The sequence below is a fragment of the Heterocephalus glaber genome, unplaced genomic scaffold (genome assembly GCF_053883595.1).
Source record: "Heterocephalus glaber isolate CG9 unplaced genomic scaffold, H.glaber_assembly_v1.0 deba00001606, whole genome shotgun sequence".
Classification (NCBI taxonomy): Eukaryota; Metazoa; Chordata; class Mammalia; order Rodentia; family Bathyergidae; genus Heterocephalus; species Heterocephalus glaber.
In genome coordinates, this window is record NW_028258377.1 from 5,619,402 (window position 1) to 5,630,954 (window position 11,553).

Consider the following 11,553-nt stretch of genomic DNA (forward strand, 5'->3'; position numbering starts at 1 on the left):
ATTTCTTGTATGCAGCATATTGTTGGATCTTGCTTCTTGACCCATTATACCAGTCTATTTCTTTTGATTGGTGAGTTGAGACCATTAACATTGATGGTTATAACTGATACATACTGACTTATCATTGTCATGACTTTTTCTTTTTGTTGGATCCTCCCCCTTTACATTTAATTTTTTGTCATGCCTGATGGATTTCATTCTGCTGTGCTTCCTGGGTTTGTGATCCTCATTGTGTTTTCCTAGGATATTATCTGAAATTTTTTGGAGTACTGGTTTGGTATTCATGAAGTTCCTAAGGTGTTCTTTGTCATGAAAGTATCTTATTTCTCCATCAATTTTGACAGATAGTTCTGCAGAGTACTTCAGTCTGGGTTGGAGGCTGTTTTCCTTTAGGGTGTGGAATACCTCACTGCAAGCTCTTCTGGCCTTGAAGGTTTGAGTTGAGAAGTCTGCTGTGATTCTGATGGGCTTTCCTTTGTATGTAATTTGTTTCTTTTCTCTAAGCGCTTGTAGAATTTAGTTCTTCATTTGGGTTTTGGAATCTTAACTATTATATGCCTATGTGTAGATTTTTTTGCTGCTGTTCAAGGCTAGTCAGAGTCCTATATGCCTCACTTATCTGTATGTCAAGTTCTTTTCCCCTGCTTGGGAAGTTTTCTGCCATTTCTTATGTGAACTGTTTTTTTTTTAATGTCATCTGCACTCTCTCTCTTGTTTCTTCATTGACTCCAATCAGTCTTATGGTATTTTTCTTTGCATCATCTAGGGGCTGCTGGATTGATTTCTCATGTTCCCTTATAATTTTGAAGCAATTTTTCTTTTCCTGGTCACTAATTGCAATCTTATCTTCTATATCTGAAATTCTGTCCTCACATTGGCTCATTCTGCTGTGTAGACTTTGAATGGAGTTTTTAATGTCCTGGAAATCTGTTTGTATCTGTTTTATGGATTCCATTTGTTTCCTATGTTGGGATTCCATCATGTTCCTCAGCTCCTCTATTTTTTTTTAATCTGTGTCCTCTTTAGATTCATTAATCATGTCTTGCACTATGAGTACAATCTCTGCTGTTACCTGAGAAATTATTTCTGATTTCATATTTTCTAGATCCTCTTTTGATGCCTGTTTAGGGAATCCAGGTGGTTGAGTATCATAGTGTTCCATCTCCTTGCCATTTGGGGTTGCTTTAGGTGATCTGAAAGTATGATTTTGTGACTTGTTTACATGACTTCTCATTTCTATGGGGTGGGGTGCTGTTGGTGCCTGTGCAGCTCACCTCCTCTGTGCTGGGAGCAGTGGAATGGTGGCCCAGAAGCCCATACCTCTGGGCTGGGAGCAGTGGAACAGTGGCCCATAAGCCCTTTCCTGTGGGCTGGGAGTGGTGGAACTCCAAGCTCTTTTTTTCTTTTTTGCACTAGAGCAAGAGAGATCAAAAGCTAACCTGATTTACAAGAAACAAGACAGTGATGGCTATAAAGAGAGTGTCCAGGAGCAACTGAGACACTGTATAACTTTACCTCCAACATTCAATATATGTACTTCATAGAAAAACAACAAAAATAAAAAATATGCAAAATAGAACAGCTAGAATTACAAAACTCATTCATCCAAGGGTGCTGGAAGGCAGAAAGGACAAATAGGAGGGTAAATGGTACAGGGGAAATAACAAAGTATTCAAATCAGTCCAGGCAAAGGGGCTGGCAAATGTTAGAAGATTCTGTAGAAGTTGCAGAAAATCCTGTGGTCCATTCAGACTCATGATGGTGTTAAAAATCCACATACTGTTGTCAGGAAGATTCTCTGTCTTACGTGCACCAGAGACAAAAATTCCAGTTCTTCAAAGAGAAAGGAATATGCAGAGGATCCCTGGCAGAATGGGTACTGCTTTCTCTGGCCAGGGGAGAACAGGGAAAAGAGCTACCACAGCCTCCTTCCAATCCCACCCTTCCCCTCAGGATGGCAGGTGACTCAGTGGCCTGCAGAAGCCTTCAGTTTGGCAGGAGACAAATGCCTTGAGGGAAACTTCTCTGCCAAGGTGGAGCTGCTCAGCAAAGACTGCAAGTAGACTGTCTTATGGAAGAATCTGTTACTCAAGAAGACCACCAAGGAGAAGAGATGTAACTGGAAAAGGTATGCTTTTCCAGGGGTCTTTGCTTCGTTGGCACTGATGATGAATAAAGAAAAGAGGATAGAGAAGAGGCAGCCACTAATAATATATGAGGGCTACATTGCTGTGAGGAAAGCCAAGGGCAGACTAAATCCAAAATAGTAAGGCCAGTTCCTTTCTATGTTTGACAATCAGTGATGTGTTTCAAATCCTTTATTGAACCAACGATATTCAAAGCAGTACATTGAGTAGAGAAGGGACATATGCATCAGACTGACCAGCTGACCAACAAGATGGGTGGGAAAGAGACTCACAAACATCTCCTGGAGAAGGAAAAGAGCCTGCAGCAAAATGTTGAAGAGCATGCCACAATTATCTTGCTGACATGGGAATGGGTGAGGCTTTCTCCCTGATACCTCAAATGCCAGATCAGCTGTATCTTGAAAACAAATGGCATTCACAACTTTGCTAAGCACAAGCAGGGGTAGCACCCAAAGAGCTCTGAAAACCAACATGAGGAGGAATTCCACCCATGACCAAAGCTATCCATGTAGGGATGGATCACCAATAACACAGGCTGTTCCCGACTGAAGCATAGGAATACATACTCGATAAAAGGAGACTTAACCAGAAAACTCCACCATTCCAAGCACAGCACTGGAAAGTTCTATTAATGATACGTGTTTCCCTCTCCTGCTTCCACTCTATACTCTGGGCTTTCCTCTGAGCCAAGACACTACTGGGCCTTCTTTGTCGCTGCTCCTCTCTCTTTTGCTGAATTCAAGCATCTAGCTTTGAGATGGTACAAATGTCCCAGATGAAGTCTTTGATTCCCTTGCCAAGGTTCTGGAGAAAGGTTTTGACATATCTGCCAACTCTTTACCACCCAGATGTCTTATCAGCTACACAGAAGGGAGAGAAGTGTTCCAAAAACTCTCATCATGAGGGATCTCACAGCGGCCTCAGCCACCGATGGGCTTTTGGGTTCCTCCACCCAGCAGAATCCATATCGGATCACAGTCAGATGAGAAACAAATAAATGACAATTGTCTAAGAAATGGAAATAGTGACTTATTTTTTTCCAGAAGCCTGGCTATGAGGATAAGGGGTAGGGGCAACAATAGAAACAGATCAAAGAAATAATTTTTTCTATAACTGGTTTTGCTTTAGGGTTTTTTAAGAAAAGAGAAATTTCAGCATGTGTAGAATATAAATGTTTGGTTTACCTGCCCACCTTCTCTTCTACCTTGTTGTAGCCCCTGATTTTATTTGGAGAAATCCTCTTCACTCTCCGTGCTGTCTGACTACTGGTCTGTGTGGGTTTCTGACCTACCCAAGACCATTGAACCATTTCTCCAGGGACTTTAAAATTTGAGTTACTGATACCAGTACCAAAAAAAAAAAATGGGTAGAGCTGATTCACTCCAACAATAGTGAAGTCTGGATCCTGGTGAAATATCTGTGTTATTTTTTGAGGCCTGACCATAGACATTACAAAACCTTTACCTGGCAGGGCTTGCAGGGGAAAGGTTCTTCCCTGAACCAGCCTTAGTATACGGCAAGTATACAGCCAGTATCTTGCAGCCTCTGAGGGGAGCTGCTGGAAGGACTTGGGCCCCCTGATCAGACTCTTGCATTCATATTCCAGGTGGATTCATTCCTACCTCTCTATATCTGTGGCCTTGGGCAGAGGTCTTTTCCTGGCAGCATTGCTGAAGCCTCCATATGGGAAGAGAGGAGGGGAAACCCTGAAGAAACTTTTCCACACACTGACTCAGTATCCAGTATTCCTAGCCCTTCGCCTGTCCCCCCTACACACAGGGTCTATAAAACTTCTGGAGCCTTCTCTGGGGGTTTCCTTAACAGTAAGATGATCCCTGTCCATGCTGATCCATATGACTCTTGACTGGTATGCAGTACCACTGAAAAGGTAGAATACAGAGAGCATCACTGGTTTTAGTCTCTTGTCTATACCTCTAAAGTTACTAAAGGCTTATCTTCTTCATTTTTGCATTGGCCAGGCTGACAACTGTCGGCTCAGCCTTCTCCAAGCTCAGCTAAACTCATGACAACTGGTCCTGAGGACCCTGTCCATGATGGATAGAGATTCTTACCAAGCCTTACCAGGCTGGGCTCAAACTTATGAGCCTCTTGGCTCAGCCTTCCAGAGTGTTGGAGTTATAGTGCATGTGCCACCGCACTTGAATAAACTAAGACTTTGTACCTGAGATATTTTCTAACCTATTTTATGCTAATTGTATCCTTTGAGTTTTAATTTCAAAATTAAAAAGGGTACCAAAATAAAAATGTATTTACCAAATTGAAGTTTGTCATAAATTTGAAAACATTAAATTAAAAATCTAAAAAAAGGTTAAGAAAATATTTTATTCCAAATAAGAGAAAACAATCTCGTAATCACCTCCAAACAATCTACCTGAAAAACAATTGTCTGGGTTTTGTTCTGAGTAAAACATAAAATACTTATAAATGACCAGCAGAGGGAGCCAAAACCACACATGTATTTATTTTTTCTTTATAGTTTTTTGGAAAGTGATTATTAACAATTACAAAATGCAAATGACACTCATCTTTCAACCCTTTATATAAAAATACATACATCATTTAATGTTACTGTACTGCCAAGTACTGTATGGAAAACTGTAAAGCCGAAACAGGATGGCCCCCACCCCCGCCTTGCCTTTTGCCTCCTATGCAAGTGCCCCAGTGGTAAACTACAGCAGAATGAGAGTCTGACTTTGAGCCAATTCAAAGAAAAACAGTCCTTCTTCCTTCCATCTCTTTCTTCTCTCTAGGACACCTAGGTAGTAACTCCCCAAAACCCAGACAACTTTATCAATTTCAGTTGAAACATTCTTTGAATCCTATGAAAACTTTCAGTTCCCATTTCAGGGAGCCACACTCATTAGAGGAATCTTCAAAAGAAACAGGAGAGCTTTACCTCCTGCTCTTAAATCACTCTGTGCGCTTATCTCAAGAGAGAGGAGGAGCACGTTTCTCATGGAAATTCAATTCAAATCGATTTGCTGCAACTACACATCCATGTCTCTCCATTTTCTGGGAGACACTTGCATTAGTTAGGGGGTCTTGTTTATAGGCAAGAGAATCTAACTCTAACTAACTTCAGGGGGGAATATATTGAAGGTTACTGGTTCATACTATCCTTTCAATAATTTATAATTAAATTTGGGAAAATATTTGATAAAGATTAAAAAATAAATTCTGTACAAGGGTATGTTCATAAATTTGGATATGCTAAGTTAAAATTCAGGTAAAATATATACTTCCTGAAAAAAATGTCTAAAATTTCATAAGAATAGAAGAGAACAGACTATAACTATTTTTAAATAGATATATTATTTAAAACTTTTGTATCATCCCAGGCTCCTAGGGCAGAGAAGCTCAGCTGGTCCCAGCACCCAGAAGGAAGCTCCCCCATGGCCATCCCAAGCTCCTAGGGCAGAGAAGGTGAGCCGTGTGGGTGCCAGAAGCACCCCCTCCCATGGAAATGAGAAGACACATAAACAAGTCTCAAAAACAGACTTCTGGATCACCTACAGCAACCCCAAAGGGAAACTAGATGGAACAATCTGATACTCAACCACCTGGACTCTCTGAACTGGCAACAAAAGAGGATCTGGGGAAAATGAAATCAGAAATAATTACTCAGATAACAACAAAGATTTTGCTCATGGTGCAGGACACGATTAATAAATCTAGAGAGGACACAGATAAAAAAATAGAGGATCTGAGGAACATGATGGAATCCCAACATAGGAAACAAATGGAATCCATAAAACAGATACAAACAGATTTCCAAGAGATTAAAAACTATATCAAAAGTCTGCATAGCAGAATGAACCGATGTGAGGATAGAATTTCACATATAGAAGATAAGATTGCAATTAGTGAGGAGGAAAAGAAAAATTGCTTTAAAATTGTAAGGGAACACGAGAAATCAATCCAGCAGCTGCTAGATGATGCAAAGAAGAATAACATAAGACTGATTGGAGTCAATGAAGAAAGAGGAGAGAGTGCAGATGACATAAAAAAAACTCTTCACATAAGTGATGGCAGAAAACTTCCCAAGCAGGGGAAAAGAACTTGACATACAGATAAGTGAGGCATATAGGACTCCATCTAGCCTTAATAAAAAAAAAATCTACACATAGGCATATAATAGTTAGGATTCCAGAAATCCAACAGTAAAACTTTTGTATTAAAAAAAAGAAAGAATACTCAATAAACAAGAAAACTTCTAGGTTTGAATGTTTCACCAGCAAGTTCCAACAAATATTTAAGAGTGAAAAATTTCATCTGAAACAGAGACTTCTACAGAAGAAGAGAAAAAGAAAGTAGCCCCAACTCCTTTTATAAAGCTTACATTACCTCAATATCAAAGTCCAACAAGAGAGTTCCACTTCCAGGAAGATGGAGTAGACATGGTTTATTATATCCATCTCACTAAGTCCAGCTAAACAGCATATATGTAAAGAACAAATACAAGGTGGCTCTGAAAGGTGGACAGCAAGAGGTAAGCTGGCTGGAGACTGAAAACATGAGGGCTGGCACAGGAATAAGTTCCTGGGTTTCTGGATATTCACAGCCTGGGTAGTGAAGACAAGGGCAATACAGAAATCCCTGTGGGCACAGATGCAAAGTCCTTAAAATCCAGGTGTCCCTATTGCCAAAGGACCAAGAAAGGGACAAGACAGAAAACTTCTAGACCAAACCCCTGTACTCTAGCCAAGGATCTCAGACAAAACTGTGATCTCAGCCTCACCAGCCAAGGCTAAGCTGATAATCTGAATTCTACCCTTGCTGTGCTCTACCAAGGTCTCCCCAAAACAGGATGAATCTACACCAAGACATCATAACTCAACTTCTGAAAGCTTAAGACAAAGTGAAAAAACTTAAAACAGCTGAAGGGGAAGGACATATTACATGTGGGGACAGGAGGATGGAGAGGTGAAACAATTCAAGTAGCAGCTGATTTCTCTTTAGAAAATATAGAGATTAGAAGGATACAGCAAAACATTTGAAATGATGAGAGAAAAGAACTGGCAGCTCAGGATTCTATATCAGCAAAGATACCCTTCAGAAACAAAGGGGAATCAAGACATTCTCAGATGAAGAAAAACAAAAAAGAATTTTTCTCTATCAAGCCTACCCTAAAACAATGGTCAAATCACACTTCTGGGTGGCTGACTACTTTCTCTCTAAGACAGAGAAAGGGGAAAGATTGTCTTCAAGTAGAATGTCTATCTAACACAGTTCATGGGAGGTTTGGTCAGATCAATAACAAAAGAAAAGGACAAAAAAGGCATATAGATTAGAAAGGAAGAAATAAAACTCGCCCTATTTAAGGGCAGCAAATTCAAGCTACAAAGAAAATTCCAAGTTGTCCACAAACAACCTTATAGAACTAATAATTTCAGGACACTTGAAGGATATGAGACCAATGTACAAGAATCATTTGTGCATCTATGTTTTCAGTGAACACTAATGTTAAAAACACCATTTACAATTGCTAAAAATATAGTTGTATATCTAACAAAATACATACAAGATTTGTATGCCAAAGATTACAAAATGATGATGAAACATCAAAAAGAGCTAAATAAATGAAAAAGCATACCATATTCATGGACTGAAAGATTCAATGTGACAGAGATGTCAGTGTCCTCAACTGATAAACAAATTTAATACAATTCCTATTAAATTTGAGCAAGATATTTGTTTTTTATATACAAACAAGATTTTTTTCAATGCATATGGAAAGGCAAATGAACTATAATAGTCAAAAACAATTTTTAAAAAGAAAAATAAAATTGGAGGAATCATTCCACCTAACTTAATGACATTACACATCTACCACAATTAGAACTGTTGTGGTACTGGCAGAGGAACATACATAGGTCAGTGTAACAGAATAGAGAACCCAGAAGTAGACACAGCCATACACAAGTATGGGCAGCTGAGTTTTAACAAAGATACAACAGTAATGCAATGGAGAAGGCTTTTCAACAAATGATGTGAAACAAGTGATATCATAGGGAAAAAATAAAATCAAAAATGAACCTTAAATTTCACATCTCATATAAAAATTAACCTAAACTGGATCACATAGACCTTTTAGAAGATAACATAGGAGTAAATTTTGGAACAAAGGGGTTAGATAAGGGTTTTAGGTGTGAAATTAAAAGCATGATTCATAAAAGATAAATATTTATAAGTTGAGCTTTGTCAGAATTAAAACTTTTTCTATGTGAAAGATCTCATTAGAAAGATGAAAAAACTGAAGACTGAGAGAAAAATATTTACAAGTCACACGTCTGACAAAGAACTCACAGCATAATAGAGAAGTCTCAGAACACAACAGTAAAAAAGTCAAATAATCCAGTTAGAAAATGGGCTAATGACACAAGGAGACATTTCACAGAGGTTGACATACAGATGGCAAATAAACACATGAAAAGATGTTTACTATCATCAGTCATTAGAGAAATGCAAATTAGTGCCAAAATGGGATATCACTATACACCTATCAGAACAATTAAATGAAACAATTGGAAAGATATCCCAAATGCTGGTGAGGATATAGAGAAAACAGATGTCTCATAAGTTGCTGGTGGGAATGCAAAATGATACAGCCACCTGGAAAACATTCTGGCAGTTTCTTACAAAATTAAACACACAACTACCATATGACCCAGGAATTGTTCTCCTGAGCATTCCACAAGCCTGGTCCTTTCCAGTGTCCCGTAGCTCAGTGACGGTTCATGCCATCTACTCAATCAAGAAAAGCAGAAAACTTAGAGCTGTGGCTGTTCTGTCTCTCTCTCCCCACATATCCTCTCTGTTACAAAGTTCTGTCATCTATTTTCCTCACTGAAGCCAGAGTAGTCGTTCAAAAATGCAAGCATGACTGTCACTCACCTCCACTCCATGGCTTATGCTACTTCACTGGTTTCCTATTATTTTTGGACATAGAACAAATTCTGTAAAGTGACTAATGTCCTGACACGAAGTGACCATATGCCCTCTGGGAGTTCCTTATGCTCTCCTTTCTACCTACTGGGATTCTTCTAATGTCCAGAATACGCTCTTACCTATCCTGCCTCAGATCTTTGAACATGCTCTTTGCCAGAAAAATCTTCCTATGATCTCTCTGAATTTATTATATCTGATCTAAGCTTTGACCAATTTAAAAAAAAGAAGAGAGACAATCATGCAAGAGGGGGAAATAATTTGCTGCAGCAACAAACTCTAAACAGAAATTTTTTTTCAAATTACGTATGAGGCTTAAGTAGTAAAAAATATGTTGTTTGTTAGACATGGACAATGATGATAAAAGAGTCATTCTTTTTCACAGAAGGAAGAAAAATACTGTGGAAGAAGACTTTTAGGAAATCTGAGAATATGAAAAAGAATTTCCCAAATTGGATTAAAATGTAAAGTTGGAAAAAGGTATAAAGTTGAAAAGTTGTATATACCAGATCATAAATATAGACTACTGTTCTAAATAACTTCAGAACTATCTTCTGCTGTTATAGATATCATGAAGCACAAAAGAAGAGAAAGTAGATAAGAAAGATGTGAGTGTTTAAAAGATATAACAATATGAATGAATGGTAGCACATAGTAAGTATCATCTACTGCTGGACAATCAAAGAATTCACACATCAAATGGCACTGTTTGCAGGGCCACTTTGCTGTCAACAACTAGGAGGTTTTTTAGACTATGTAAAGGACCTCTCTGGACTTAAATCAAAATAACCTTCCTTTTCAAACACCAAAGGCTTGCTCATGTTAACGTTTAAAAGTTTCCAAGCCATTATAGAACTACAATCTGTTATATCCATAAAATTACCAATAACCTGCTCACTTTCAGGAAAAGCAAATAAATTTATAGAGGGACAATGTTACATGATTTTTCTGTGAAGTAGCATCTCAAGGTCTGTATAAACAATGGATCTTGTGGATGGGATCATAAGGGGAAGCATAAAAGTATTGTACCAGAGACTAGCTATCCTTTAGCTCTTACAAACTAGACACAGTTGTCATGAAAATTGATGAGATATGGCATTCCAGTTGAAAATTCTTGCATAAATTGGCTCAGGGTGACTTATCCACGTCTTTCAGTACACACTAGTTTATATTTAAATGTCCTGTAAAGTTACTTTCCTTACAATCTCTATACATATTCATGAAGACACAGCATCAGCATTGAAAGATACCCAAGTTGGGCCAGGGATTTAGCTCAGTGGTTTCGCTGCCTGTTGTGCAAGCACAAGGACCCGAGTTTGATCCCCGGTACCAAAAAAAAAAAAAAAAAAGAAAGAAAGATAGACAAGTAGAGAAAAGGAAAATCTTACTACACTGACAATTTCTTCAGTTAATGTAATCTGATAGTACAGCTGCATTCCTTGTTAATCAGAATTTAGTTCAAATAGCTAAAGAGCTTTATTCATTCTTCAATAAATATTAGACACTTGCAAAATAAATTCCTGACAATTCATATAAATTTATTTTTACAATAATCATTTAGTTCAGGAGGCTTTTTAAAAATGCATTGAATTGGCATTAGAGTCAAATGAAATAAACCTGATTTCTAAAAATGTGTTTCATCACATTGTATTAGACTTCCAACATAAGCAATTAGAAGGGTCTTCTTAGTAATTACGCAATTTTCTTTTACTTTATCTTTCACTTTTCTTAGAAAATTTACTAACAGGGCTGTGCAGCCCGGCGGCCGTGACCACATGCGGCTCCCCAGGCCAAGCGCCGGGCCGCAGCCAAAGGAGAGTGTCAGCGCCGAGGAGCACTGGCCCCGCAGCTGCCTGGAGGCCCTGCGCGCCCGCCCCGCCCTGCCCGTAAGCCTAGGCCGGCCCGCTAGGCTGGCCAGCAGCATGGAGCCATCCGGGTGCCCCCGGGGGTCCAAGCGCCGCCGCCACCGCCGCCATTGCCGCCGCTCTTTCTGTGGCTCACCATGCTGTGAGGAGGAGGAGGAGGAGGCAGCGGCGACGGGGTCCCCAGGCTGCATGCACAATGGGCAGCCCCGAGGGAGCAGCAGGGCAGAGGCACCCGCCAAGGGCAAGGTGATGTGCAGCAGCCTGGAGCTCGTGCAGGTCCTGCCCCCCCGGAAATGCTGCCCAACCGTCCGGTCACCCTGGACTGGAGTCATGGCTGAGAGGGGGTAATGAATACCAGCCACACACCGGAAGGTACCAGCCACCCCCCCACCCCCCAACACACTGGCTGCAGCCTTGGTGTCCAGTGGCTGCTGGTCTTGGCTCTGAGGCACAGCTACAACTTCTACTGTGATATTGAAGACAACTTGTGAGAAGAGAAATCTTTGCCATATTTCTGATCTCAGCAAGGAAGATTTGTGCCTCTCATCATGCACAGCAGTGATGGTATCCATCAG

The 11,553-nt window shown here is 39.7% G+C and overlaps 1 pseudogene; it reads right to left on the bottom strand.

Annotated features, from left to right (window-relative positions):
- Positions 1–2,056: 2,056 nt before the first annotated feature.
- On the bottom strand, positions 2,057–11,310 carry LOC101708701 (etoposide-induced protein 2.4 homolog pseudogene; annotated as a pseudogene).
- Between the last annotated feature and the right edge of the window lie 243 nt (positions 11,311–11,553).